Source organism: Rhipicephalus sanguineus, chromosome 5, assembly GCF_013339695.2.
Source record: "Rhipicephalus sanguineus isolate Rsan-2018 chromosome 5, BIME_Rsan_1.4, whole genome shotgun sequence".
Lineage (NCBI taxonomy): Eukaryota > Metazoa > Arthropoda > Arachnida > Ixodida > Ixodidae > Rhipicephalus > Rhipicephalus sanguineus.
Window position 1 is genome coordinate 1 of NC_051180.1, and position 13,353 is coordinate 13,353.

Below are 13,353 nucleotides of genomic sequence, written 5' to 3' on the forward strand. Positions count from 1 at the left end.
CTCACAGCACATTTAAAGTAGTGTGCATTGCGCATTCCACATTGAGTGATAACTGGAAATCAACAGGTATGACCTGTGACTTTGCAGGTAGTGCGTCTTGCGTAGATAGAGTTGTACGTGTGACCTTTCGAAGCCTATTTCACTTTCTCTCTCTCCCACTCCTATGCTATGTGATTCCTCTCTGGTACTAGTCACTCATGAAGAGACCAGTAAACATAATAGAATTTTGGGGGAAACAAAAGGGAAATAATCGATGAAGGGTGGTATTTGAGGAACTTCAATGTGGTCTTTTCTGGACTCCCGCAAATAGACATTACTTGATTATGCCTCACTGAGCGACTAGTGAGGGCTGTGATCGACGAAAGCGGAGCAAGGCAATCTCTGTGGGTTGCGAAAACCAGTCGTTCTCATTCTAATGCGTTTTTCCTCTTTGCTGCGCACCCGGAAGCCATCGAAGAGAGACCATTAGCTTCTTCAGACGTCGCTTACTGTGTATTATAATGACGGGCCTTTGTTTTTATTCCGTTTTCAATATGCTATCTCTCGTTCTTTTTTTTTTTCACCTTACATCCTGCATCCCGCGTTTCCTGCATCGTCGTTTCCAGGAGCAATATATACGACACGCCGTAATTTTCCTTTCTACTGTCCAACCCAGTGCCTTGTGCTGTAGCAAGGCAATGGTTCGTGCTCCCTGACTTTGCTGCGTAATAATGTTTTGTTTTTTACAGCGAAAGCTGTTATGAGATAATTTCATATTTTCTGTAAGCGCGAAGGACACATAACACAATCGAAGAACAAAGGACAAGCGCTACTTTCAACTAAGGTTTTAATGGGCGGCACACCAAATATATAGGTGTCGCCACCAGAAGGAAAAGGTAGAAAACATAGACAACATAAAAAAAACAGTCGTACAAAAAGAACATGCTATCGCAGGGCAGGGTCCAATCGTGCTAACACGTGTCAAGAGTGTATGCGCGAGCAAGGCCTTAGTTAAAACACCTAACAGACATCGCACCGATATCATCGGCAAAAGAAGTGCCAAGCCGCGCACTACGTGCCTGCATCATGCATACAATTCAAAAAGTGTATCTCCTTGCTTGTCAAGGTAATCGACGGAGCGCTAACAGCAATTAAATCGTCCCTCTTCATCTTAGCGGCCTCGACGATTAATCTGGAATCACTGTCCGAGTCCCGGTACAACACCACGGTGTTATCCAGAAATGGTTCACCCCACATTCTCGACAGTGCGCCGCGAGATGCCCATCCGCCCCTTTACGCACCTTATTGCCCCTTTACGCACCTTTATGTTGTCTATGTTTTCTACCTTTCCATTCTGGTGACGACACCTACATATTTGGTGTGCCGCCCATTAAAAGCTTAGTTGAAAGTAGCGCTTGTCCTGTGTGCTTCGATTGTGTTACTGTCCTTCGCGCTTACAGAAAATATGGATCAGTACCAACTAGCCCAATCTCAGTGCCTTCTGAGTAATTTCAGCGGCCGTTTTTGGCGCCGAAGTTGTCCACCGCCGCCGCCGGTGTCCGTAACCACTATCGCTCGAAATAAGAAAAGAAAAATGAAACCAGAAAAAAATTACAGGATGGAACGAGGTTCCAACCTGAGCCCTTTGCGTGGGAGCCCAGTAATCAACCTCTGAGCCATGCCGGTGCTCGAAACTGCTTTGCGAAAAGGTCCTATACAGGCTTCATGCCGGAAGGAACCACTATAACATATGCATATAGCGCGGTAGAAGAGTAAAATAAGCACCAAGATCGCACAACGCGAATTCTGTACCAGCATCCACACAATGCGAATTGCGCAACGATAGGGTTTTGAATGCTTCCAACCCATCCCCGCAGGGGCGTCTGCGAAGCAGACGTTTGGTGTGTAGCGACACCACGGACCCGAGCTAACGGGGGGGTTTCGACCCCCTCCCACGCCTAGCCGTGCGTGGCTTTTGCCGTGTCCGGGGAAAAGGGGATCCTGGGGGTTGAGCCGACGCCGGGTGTTTGGACGTTAAGGCCCCCCGGCAGAGGCAACACACCCCTTTGGCCCCGCTTCACGTAGACGGCACCCTGGGCTGACCACCCAGGGGAAATCGGCAGTCGCCTTTTCCTATCTCTCTCTCCAACGTCTTGTCTTTCTCTCCCACTTTAGCCTTTCCGTTCCTCTCATGTCTTCTATTTACTTCCGTTTTTCTTGGCGGCGAGGGTTTAACCTTAGTGTATGTGCCCTCTCTTGAGCACATTATATTTGGTTATAGTAGATCTGTACAGCTGGCGTTGGGCTCGCCTTATAACAATATAAGTGCGGTCGCGTCCCCATGTAGGGCTCCATGGTGGCGCGGCTGGCACTGGCTACCGAATTCATCCATTATCTAGTGGCCTCAACCTCCTTTCCCAAACTTAACAATCGTCCTCTCACAAAGAGGGGACGCACCGAAGACACTGTAAACATTTTCATGAAACCTCAAGAAATGTTTCCACGATTCCATGTGATCCACTGCGAAACAGCTGACATAGAATGCCCGAACAATATCGCCCTTTTGTTGTGTCCAAATGCCTCACTGAAACACTCGGCAGTGGATGATCAGGCATCGAGAATGGCTAGCGGAGATCTTCTCCTGGAAGTTCAAAACAAAGCACAATATGAAAAACTGTCCAAACTTGTGTCGTTCGGAAACACACCTGTCTCTGTCACACCACATCGTTCCCTGAACAGCTCGCGAGGCTGTAGTCTCAGACCAAGACCTGCTTGAATTGACAGAAAGTGAGCTCCTCGAGGGCTGAGTGAACAGCATGTGACAAATGTACAGAGAATCAAAATTAGGCGCGATGATAAGGAAATCCTGACTAAACACCTAATCGTCACATTTGGTACAAGCACGCTGCAGAAACATATCCAAACAGGCTATTTGAAATTGAGGTTAGACCATACATCCCTAACCCACGCCGTTGCTTCAAGTGCAGCGTTCGGTCACGGCTCTCAGAGCTGCCGTGGCCGCCAAACGTGTGCAAAGTGTAGTTCACATAACCCCCTGCAGACAACTGTGTTGAAGCTCACATCGTGCGAACTGCGAGGGTGGCACCCAGCCTACTCTCGCAGTTGTCCCTCATGGAAAAAAGAAAAAGAAATCATAACACTCAAAGTAACTGAAAATAATCTCAATTAAGGAGGCGCGCAGACGCTTCCTTTCCGCAGGGTCCTACTTTCGCGGACGTGGCAGCGTCAGGGGGCATGACCACAAAAGGTCGCGGTGGCCGCACGTACCACACACAGTGGACGGGCCGGCAGCGCCATTCCGCCCCCCCCCCCAGCGGAAGCAGGCCCGTACGCTCCGCAACCAAACGGCATGCAGGCCTCCGGAGCTCGCAGGCCCAGGGCCTTCTGTGCCGTCGAGGGCCCCAAAACTCTGACACCCGTGCGCGTAACCGCGAGCGGGCATCCAACGTCTCTGCCGAGGCGATGGACACAACGGCAAGCCTAACGGCGTCACAGGCGCCGAAGGAACGGCGCAGCTCTTTGGAGCGCGCCAGAAAAGAAAAAGCCCGCATCACGGGGCCTGGAAAGGGCTCTGTGACTTAAGCCTACAGTTCTCTCCATACACACAGCACTAATTTAAACTCAAAATGGATACACAAATCTTACAATGGAATGTGAGAGGTCTTCTCAGAAACCTTGATGATATCCAAGAACTCATACACGAACACTCGCCAAAAGTGCTGTGTGTACAGGAAACACACCTGAAAACTAAACACACGAACTTCCTTAGACACCACGTCATCTTCCGTAAAGACCGAGATGAAGCTACCGCATAAGCTGGTGGCGTCGCCATCATAATAGATAAGAGCGTAGCATGTCAAGGTTTGCAGATACAAACGCCGCTCGAAGCAGTGGCCGTTCGTGGCTGTTATTTGTAAACAAACTTGTTACCATTTGCTCACTGTACATCGCCCCTCATCATCAGCTGCACAAACATGAATTTCAGTCCTTAATCGACTCAATTACCTGAACCCTATATCGTCCTTGGAGATTTTATGCCCACAGCCCTTTGTGGGGCGACTCTCGTAGCGATGCGCGAGGGCCGTTTGATTGAGAATTTTATCCTTTCCACTGACACATGCCTATTAATAAGAAAGAACCCACGTTTTTTAGCCTGGCGAACAAAACATACTCGTGACATTGATCTTAGCATTCGCTTCGCCCACCCTTTTATCCGATCTTAAATGGGAGGTTATTAAAAACCCCTTAGGGGAGCGATCCACTTTCCCATACTGCTAAGAACGCCAAAAGAAAACGAATATCCACCCCAGCTCCAACTTGGAAGGTAGACAGGAGCAGATTGGGAGAAAGTACCAGAGTCTTAGTAGTCTCGTGGGCCGAGACTTTCCCCCTTAGGAATTGATTCTGCTGCTAGTTATTTACCGCTTTTATTATTGACGCAGCTTCAAAATGTATTCCCAAACAAGTTGTGGTGCCTGCAGACGTCGTGTCCCGTGGTGGAACGACGACTGCAGGAACGCTCGCAAAAAAGCAGAACAAAGCGTGGGGTTTACTACGCGATTCCCCCACTGCAGAGAATCTGATCAATTTCAAACAAGTAAAATCCCAAGGAAGAAGAACGCGCCGACAGGCAAGAAGATACAGTTGGGTGAAGTTTTTATCAGGAATCAATTCCTACACAGATGAAGCCAAGGTCTGGAACAGGGTAAATAGAATAAGAGGCCGACAGACACACTCACTCCTTAGTAGACACAGAGGGCAACAACGTTGAAGACCAAGCAAACTTCCTGGGCGCTCACTTTGAGCACGTATCCAGCTCATCGCACTATTCAGATACATTCAAACGGTACAAAGAGAGAATAGAAAGACAAAAACTAGAAAGGAAATGTGCAAAACAAGAGCCATACAACGAACCATTCCACTTAGCTGAGCTGCAGGCAGCGCTAAGCTGCTGCAGCAAATCTGCGCCAGGCTCTGACCGTGTTATATATCAAATGCTGAAACACTTACCCATGAAACACAAAAAACTCCTCCTGTGCCTGTACAACACTGTATGGTCTTCCGGCGAGATTCCCTCTGCGTGGAAAGAGGCCATAGTAATACCTATCCTGAAACAGGGCAAGGATCCATCCTGTGTTTTCAAGTTACAGGCCTATAGCCCTGACTAGCTGCCTCTGCAAACTATTTGAAAAGATGATAAAACTGCCGACTACTACATTTCCTAGAATCAACAACTCCTCGACCCATACCAGTGCGGATTCCGAGAGGGTCGGTCCACCACCGACCCATCTCATTCGCATAGAGGCACAAATACGCGAGGCTTTTGTTCATAAGAGTTTTTCCTATCTATCTTCCTTGACATGGAAAAGGCATACGATACCACGTGGCGGTTCGGAATATTGAGAGACCTCTCACACTTAGGTATACGTGGTAATATGCTAAATGTGATCGAGAGCTACCTGTCCAATCGCACATTCCGTGTTCGAGTGGGCAATGTATTGTCTCGACCGTTTGTGCAAGAAAACTGGAGTGCCACAGGGCGGTGTCCTCAGTTGCACACTTTTTATTATAAAAATGAATACCCTGCGTTCGTACATACCACGTAATATGTTTTATTCAACATACGTTGACGATTTACAAATAGGTTTTAAATCTTGTAATCTCTCATCATGCGAGCGACAGGTTCAGCTCTGTGGTCAACAAGGTCTGCAAATGGGCAGACGAGAACGGTTTCCGTCTGAATCCGCAAAAGAGCTCCTGCGTTCTGTTCTCTAGGAAGAGAGGCCTCCACCCCGATCCCCATATAGAGTTGCAGGGTGAGCTTGTAGCTGTTAAAATGAACAGAAATTTTTAGGCATAATTCTAGACACGAAGCTCACGTTTGTACCACACATTAAGTACATTAAGGAGAAGTGCATGAAGACAATGAACATCCTAAATGTGCTGTCCCGCACAACTTGGGGCAGCGACAGAAAATGTCTTATGAGCCTCTATAAAAGCCTGATACGCACAGCGTCTAGACTATGGGGCGGTAGCTTTCCAGTCTGCAACACCAACCGCCTTGAAAATGCTGGACCCTGTCCACCATTAGGCATTCGCCTTTCTACGGGTGCCTTTCGAACAAGCCCCGTGGAAAGCCTTTACGCGGAATCGGACGAATGGTCGCTAAATATACAAAGGTCCGTACCTATCTTTTACGTATTTTTGAAGATAAATGCAAGCACGGACCATCCCGCACATCATGTCGTAAATGACATGTCCAACTGGCCAGCTCTTTCCAAAACCGACCCCACTGTGAAAAGAAGCCCTTCTCGCTGCATGTGCGAGCACTAGCTGAGGAAACAGGCGTCCCCTTACTCGATCACCGCCTAATGGCCCCATCTTCACAAGCCCCGCTATGGAAATGGCAGGTTATAGACTGTGACACATCTTTCGTAGATATCACAAAGCATGCCCCACCTCTACATATACAGGATGTACTTCCGTGAACTGACACACAAATACACCTGTCCCGAATTTTTCACTGACGCGTCCAAGTCTCACGCAGGTGTGTCCTACGCAGCGATAGGCCCATCTTTTTCGGATGCTGGTGTTCTTCAGCCAAGCACGAGCATCTTCACAGCGAGGCTTACGCAATACTGGCGGCAGCAAAGCACATTAAAGAATAGGAATAAGTAATGCAGTCATATACACGGATTCGCTAAGCGTCGTGAAAACCTTAAAAACTACTAGAAAGTACAAAAACCCAAGTCATTGTCTCGCTATACTCCCTCCTGTGCGACATGTACATTTCCAAACAGCATGTAGTTGTATGCTGGGTGCCAGGACACCGTGAAATCGAGGGAAACGAACAGGCAGATGCGCTTGCAACATCAGTCCATGCAAACGCTCCGCAATCATCTCTAGCTGTCTCCGCAATGGACCTGAAACCCCTCTTAAGACAGAAGCTGAGGGATTACTGGCAGCGTACATGGGACCACAGCTGCATAATAAATTGCATGCAATCAAGCCTTACCTCGGTGACTGGCCAACCACATCAAAAACACGCCGCACAGATGTCAACACTCTGTCGGCTACGTATCGGTCACACACACAGCACACATGCACATCTTTTGTCCGGTGGTGATCCGCCCAAGTGTGAGAGATGTGGAGAAGCACTTACGGTGCTTCACATCCTCATTCAATGCAAAGAGTTAGACGTTATGAGAAAAAAGCACTTTTACTACACTACCGACAGCAATTTCCACTGCATCCTTCCATGTTCATCGGTAGGGATCCGCTCTTTAAATATGATTGATTGCTCGCGTTTTTTAACGACGTGCGTAGTTTTTCATGTGATCTACCCACGCAATCCGCAGCACGACCTCTGAATAGAGGTCGCAGCTGCGGTAGCTACATACAAAAGCACCTGCCTCGCGGCCCTTGGACTCAAGGCGTTGACGAGGCACTCGTGCTTATGCATATATCTTCACATAGTTTGATCACCACGAGCAGAGCCATGCATTCCATATTTACACACATTTTCACGTCGCCCCATGATCTTAATACTTGTATGTTTTACCCACCTTAGAGTGTGGAATTTAGGCCTCTATACAGCCACGAACACTATCATAGCTCACATCCCTTATCTAACGTAAAACACGGGTCATTGTGAATTTTTCACCACTGTTCATGGCGCTCTTTGGCCACGCATGGCCCTTGCGCCATTAAAACCCACATATCATCATCATGCTTCCAACCCAGGATTACAAAGGGATCCGCCATAACTCTTCATCGTCATCAGGCACAGCATCAACAAAGTGCGCATGATGCCTTACATGCGTTTAGCATTACCACGGCTTTCCGCAGAATGGCGAAATGGAATAGTGCCTTCCTTATTTCTGAAAAATTACGATGATTTATAGCGTAGTGGGTTCCTCGCAAGTGCACTTGTATTGGTTGCCAAGGAAGCCCATAAGCGCATGATCCATTTCCTCGGGGTCTCAATAAAGTTCTTCGCCCCCCCCCCTCTCTCCACGTCAACGTATGTTATACAGCATGGCGGGAGAGGGAATAGCGACCGGGCGTCACCCAATGCAAATTACATAACTGGTGGGCCGTTTAAAGCTTGCAACCCATTACAAAGGGCTAAGCCATAATTCTTCATCGTCATCAGTCGTCGCTTCAACAAAGTGCACATAAGGCTTTACAGACGTGTAGCTGGTGCCTCGCCTCCTCCGCAGAATGAAGAATGATGGCTTAGTGGGTGCTTCCCAACTTCACAAAAATTGTGGTTTATGGAGTAGTGGGTACCTTGCTAGTGTACTTGTATTAGTAGCCCAAGAGAGCTTACAACGGGCTTTAGAAACGCCGCTCTTCCAGCTTTCGCTGTGACTGTGCTGCGGTTTGAGCGCGAGAGGCCTGGCGTAGGCATTCGTAATTCTACGCTTACTCATTACCTGTTTATGCCAATATGTTCAGTCCACGATGTTTACTTTTGACAATTAAAACAGAAATCATCATGAGTAAGGCGCCGTCTCAAACGTTTGAAAAGACTGTTAGCTTGTTTGAGAACATCATTAAATAAATATGTATAAGCAATCACTGTTTTGAAAGATATGAGGGCGCCGTTTGGTAAAAAAAAGCTTGGTTTAACGAGACCAGGCCGAAATGCTCTGAAGCAGGGCCACATCGAAAAGCAAAAGAAAATAAAGGATAATATGTGGCTTCATCTTAGGTGTTTCACGTAATTTGCACTGGTATATTTACATAACTAACACTTGCTAGGCTCGATTATGTATTACTATGATATATCTTTTACAGGCCTTAAGTGTCTCGGTACGTGAATAACAAGCACAAAACGCATTTTATGCACACATATTACACATATATGCTATCCATGTATATACGTGTACAAAAGTCTAAGCAACACGACGCTAAAGAACCCTTTCAAAAATAACAAACGTCAGAGATTATTTAAATCAAACACACGTGGAGGCGCAACAGCAGAGTTTTTGTAGTGTTAATGTGGCCTCAGCTAAATTGATGCACATCGCAGAATCTTCTGTAATGTCAGCTAAAAAAAATTTTCCACGATGTCGTCTTCTGTGGAGCCTAGCCAACAACATAAAAAAATGACTTCATTTATACCGGTGTGATGTTAGACTAACCTGAGATAACTTGAACGGGGCTACCGACATCATAAAATGATGGCGGCTGTAGGGATGCATCTTTCTGATTTTAGAAACTAAGAAAAGCTGCACTCAGTTGATGAGTTAGCAACAGAAGACAATGAAGATCATTCAGTACGTTATCCTGTAAAATACCTATAGGTTCTGAAAGATCTATTCAGTTTGACACATTATTGATGACAAGCGCATCTTTTCCTAATGTCGCTGTATCTAAACAAGCGGGGCTACTAGTTAGAAAAAAACGAAACAGAAAAATAGTCAGATGTTTCATTGCTTAATATCCAGGCACTCAATCGGGACTTTTTTTCCTTATTCGATGTATGGCGTCATTTATCCAGTCTTCTGAAATTGGCTTCGAAATCTTCATGCCAGAGCACGAATCACACAATAAGAGCCCATGAATGCGATGACTAATGTTACTGGTTAATCACGCTGTATCATTGCATGCCTCTCGAGTGACGGTAAGCTTGAAATGAATAAGACTGCACAAACCGACCGGAAATCGGGAAATGTATAGGAACATAACTTGAAAAGAAGATTAAAGTTTCGGTTGCAACAATCCATACTCTTACTTAAATTGTGAGACCAAGTTTTATCAAGCCAGACACTTCCGGCATGAGGACGTATACTTCAGTCACGCTGTCACGTCCCTTAGTGATATTGCCATCTATATTGCAGTGATGACAGCAATTTTTTTTATTCTGCACAAGGGCTCCACCCAACGAGGATAATCCTTGAGGCCTCCACAAATAAACGTTTTCTCTCTCTCTCTCTTGGCACCTTACGCTTGCGCCAAACGGAGTTCTGGCGTGACGACATAACACTGTCACTGCAAGACGACGTCCGGATCGCAACAGAAATTGTGGTAGCTGTGGAGTCTGTCGTTGGACCATTATGTCCCTCCAGTAATATAGCTGTTTTGCTGCTGTTGTTACTAACATGCTGCACAATTCTCTTTGACGTTACGCCCGTTCTCGTCTCCAAAAAACCTACACCTGTTTCGTATGTGCCAGATTTTCCAGCCCAGAGTACTGGGTCTTTGTTCACTCTTTGAGCCGGTACATGCGGAAGGTGCACAGAATGGGGTGCCGAAAATACGAGTGTCGTTCCGATTTGAACATTCTGTAATATTCGAAACACAAGATATCTGTTCGTATAGGAAGAGGCGATTCTCAATAGTGAAGTGATTGCCTCGGACTTCCTTAGTATTACTCCAAAGATAATCCCTGTACACCACACAGGGCCCACCGCGCACATTTCTATGGCCACAAAAATAGAAAGGTCGCCAACAGAATGGAAGGTTTCAGCGAAAGTATTTGTGTGTCGCACGAAACAGGGCACAGTGATGTCGCAAGTCTCTTTGTGTTCGTGACAGCTTTTGATTTCCACTGATGGAACACATGTAACCAGAAAGAGAAGTGGGGAAATAGTGGTTCTATATATATATTATTTCTGTATTCTTTCTTGCACTTTTTCGAGTTCACTTTGGCATGCTATAATATTGCTGAACTGCAGTGAACTTTGACATCTGAGAGAAGATCCGCGCTGCAACGTCAAGAAATCCTAAACGCGTCCTCGTGGTGAGAACTCGTATTGCAACAAGGTGGCTGTTTGTGCTGCATGGTACTACATATTTGACAAGGAAGACGTTTTCAATACTCGGAATGATTGGATAAAAAAGAGTTATATGGGACAGAGTGCGCTTTGTCCAATATTTTCTTTTCAAAAGTTCTGCACACCAAAAAACTTTTCTTTGTCAAAAAATTATATTCCGTAAAGCTGAATGTAGGTAAGCAGCAGTTCTAATCTAACACACGCCCATTACAGCGCTGCCTAAGTATAACTCACGCCGTACGTAATTCTGTCTTCAGAGAGCTGGAACGATGCTAAGAAACCACAGAGTACTTCATGCCACGACGGGTGCACGGCAGCCAAGGCGGTGTACTGAACACCAATAATTAGTCTTTATAAAAGCCTGCAGTTCCCGCTCTATGCAAGCACGGTCCTGCCAACGCAGTAGCGCGCACACACACACAAAAGCATGACTTTCCTTCTTGTACTATAGTCTAACTACTCACGTTAACCCTGCTTCACAATATGTAGAGCTTAGGCTCCTAAGAAAGAAGTGTGGACGCCTGCTCGAGAATAATCACATTAATAGTCTCCATTGCTTTAGGGGGCTAGTCTTAATACGTCTCTTTGCATACTGCAAGGCAAGCATACATTTTAAATGCGGAGCATTTCTTAGTCACACCTGCGGCGTCGGCCGCCGTCCACACACCCACTGCGTATGCTCGGCTCGTCTCGTGCCGGCAAGCAAGCCTCTCTCTCTCACCTCCCTCGCATGCTCGGCTCATCTCGTGCCGACAGCAGGCCTCTCCTCTCCCTCCCTCCTCTCGATCGAACGCGGGCGGTGTGTACATAAGCGGCGGAGCGCTCGTTTGGAATTCAGTCAAGGGCGTCCTTACTTGGCTTTCGCTTGACTTGACGCTTTGCTTGACTCGAGTAGATGCGATGGAAGCAACAGGTACCTTCAATCAGCGTCCCACCACTCGTTGAAGGCAACGTTACCCCGCCCTCACCATTGTCGGCGTCAACAACAGCAAGCAACGCAGAAGGACAAGGCTGCGAAGAGACGAGCATACGACGCTGAACGCAAGCGTTTGAAGCGAGCTGCGGACCCGGACTTTGTGCACGCTTGAGCCGTTCAAGGCGTACTTGGTGTGCGCATCGTGTAACAATTAAGCATTCCCAAACCATACCCAATTACGCAACATTCACGCGATACCCCCCACCTCTCTGCGACGCATTTACTCGAGTTTCCCCTGTGGGAAGCGGGCGACTTTTTTTGACGTACAGGAACATAGTGTGAAAAAGAAGCTAGAGGCAGAAAATAGGACTGTAAACTTAGACGTGCCTAATAGACCTAACTATGCACCACTGGAGTTCAGCTATCCCGTGTGCTCGAGGTGCGCGTGGCGCATGCCTTGGTTCCTAGACTAGAACGCATTTGGACCAAGCCTGTGTCCCCGCAACTCAGCCTCCTGCCTTCTCGCTCGTCCCTGACGACTTCAACGTGGTGTCAGATGAACAGGTGCTACCAGTAGAAATCGGCTTCTAGCCATCATCCTTGCGAAGGAAGCCGCAAGCAAAAAAGCGCCGGCCATGGCATCGTTCGTTATTCAACCGCCGGACGCCTTCAACTTTTCGTCGCCGAATTAGTGGCCGAAGTGGAAACAGCGCTTTGAACGTTTCCGAAACTCTTCAGGCTTGTGCGTGAAGCCCGAGCAACATCAAGTAGACGCGCTACTCTACATGATGGGTGAGCAAGCCGAGAAAATCTACGCCACCTTCGCTGTATCTGAAGAGAACTCGAAGAAATTCCACGCAGTCATGAAGCAGTTCGACAAGTATTTTGTTCTGTGACGCAACGTAATCTTCGAAATGAATCCTTCACTGACTTTTACCGTGGATAAGACTTTGTGTTGCTCGGGTTGCCCCCTCGGATCACGTTTTCAAGTTTGGCTTTTCTTTACTACAGGATTGAGAAGAGATCCGTTCTGGGTGGAGATACCAGAGCAGAACGGTAGCCCCGATCACGTTGACCATCTTCAGTTAATGGCAGAACAACGGACGCCGGAACGGAACAGGGGTAATCAAGTCTTCGCCCAATGCGGGAGCTGTCTTCAAAAGGTTTCTCTCACGCTATCTTTCTCGTCAAGGCTTTGGACAAAGGAGCTCTTCTCCAGTGTCATTACGCTTCCCGACTGGTGTAGTAATCAAGTGGATGGAATTCTCGTTGTTGTTTTAAATGCGAAGCATTTCTTAGCGAACTTCTGCGACTTTGACCGTATCTATCTATCTATCTATCTATCTATCTATCTATCTATCTATCTATCTATCTATCTATCTATCTATCTATCTATCTATCTATCTATCTATCTATCTATCTATCTATCTATCTATCTATCTATCTATCTATCTATCTATCTATCTATCTAGCCGCCTACGACTTTGTGCTCTCCTAGTCGCTTGGTTAATCGAATGTGCACCAAAATTGGTATGGCGTAACATGACTGTATGACGAACATAAATGACAAGTCATAACATGAAAATCATGACACGAATGTCATATACAGCATGATTTACATGCTACGCTCATTGTGCGCTGGCGGCCGTTTCG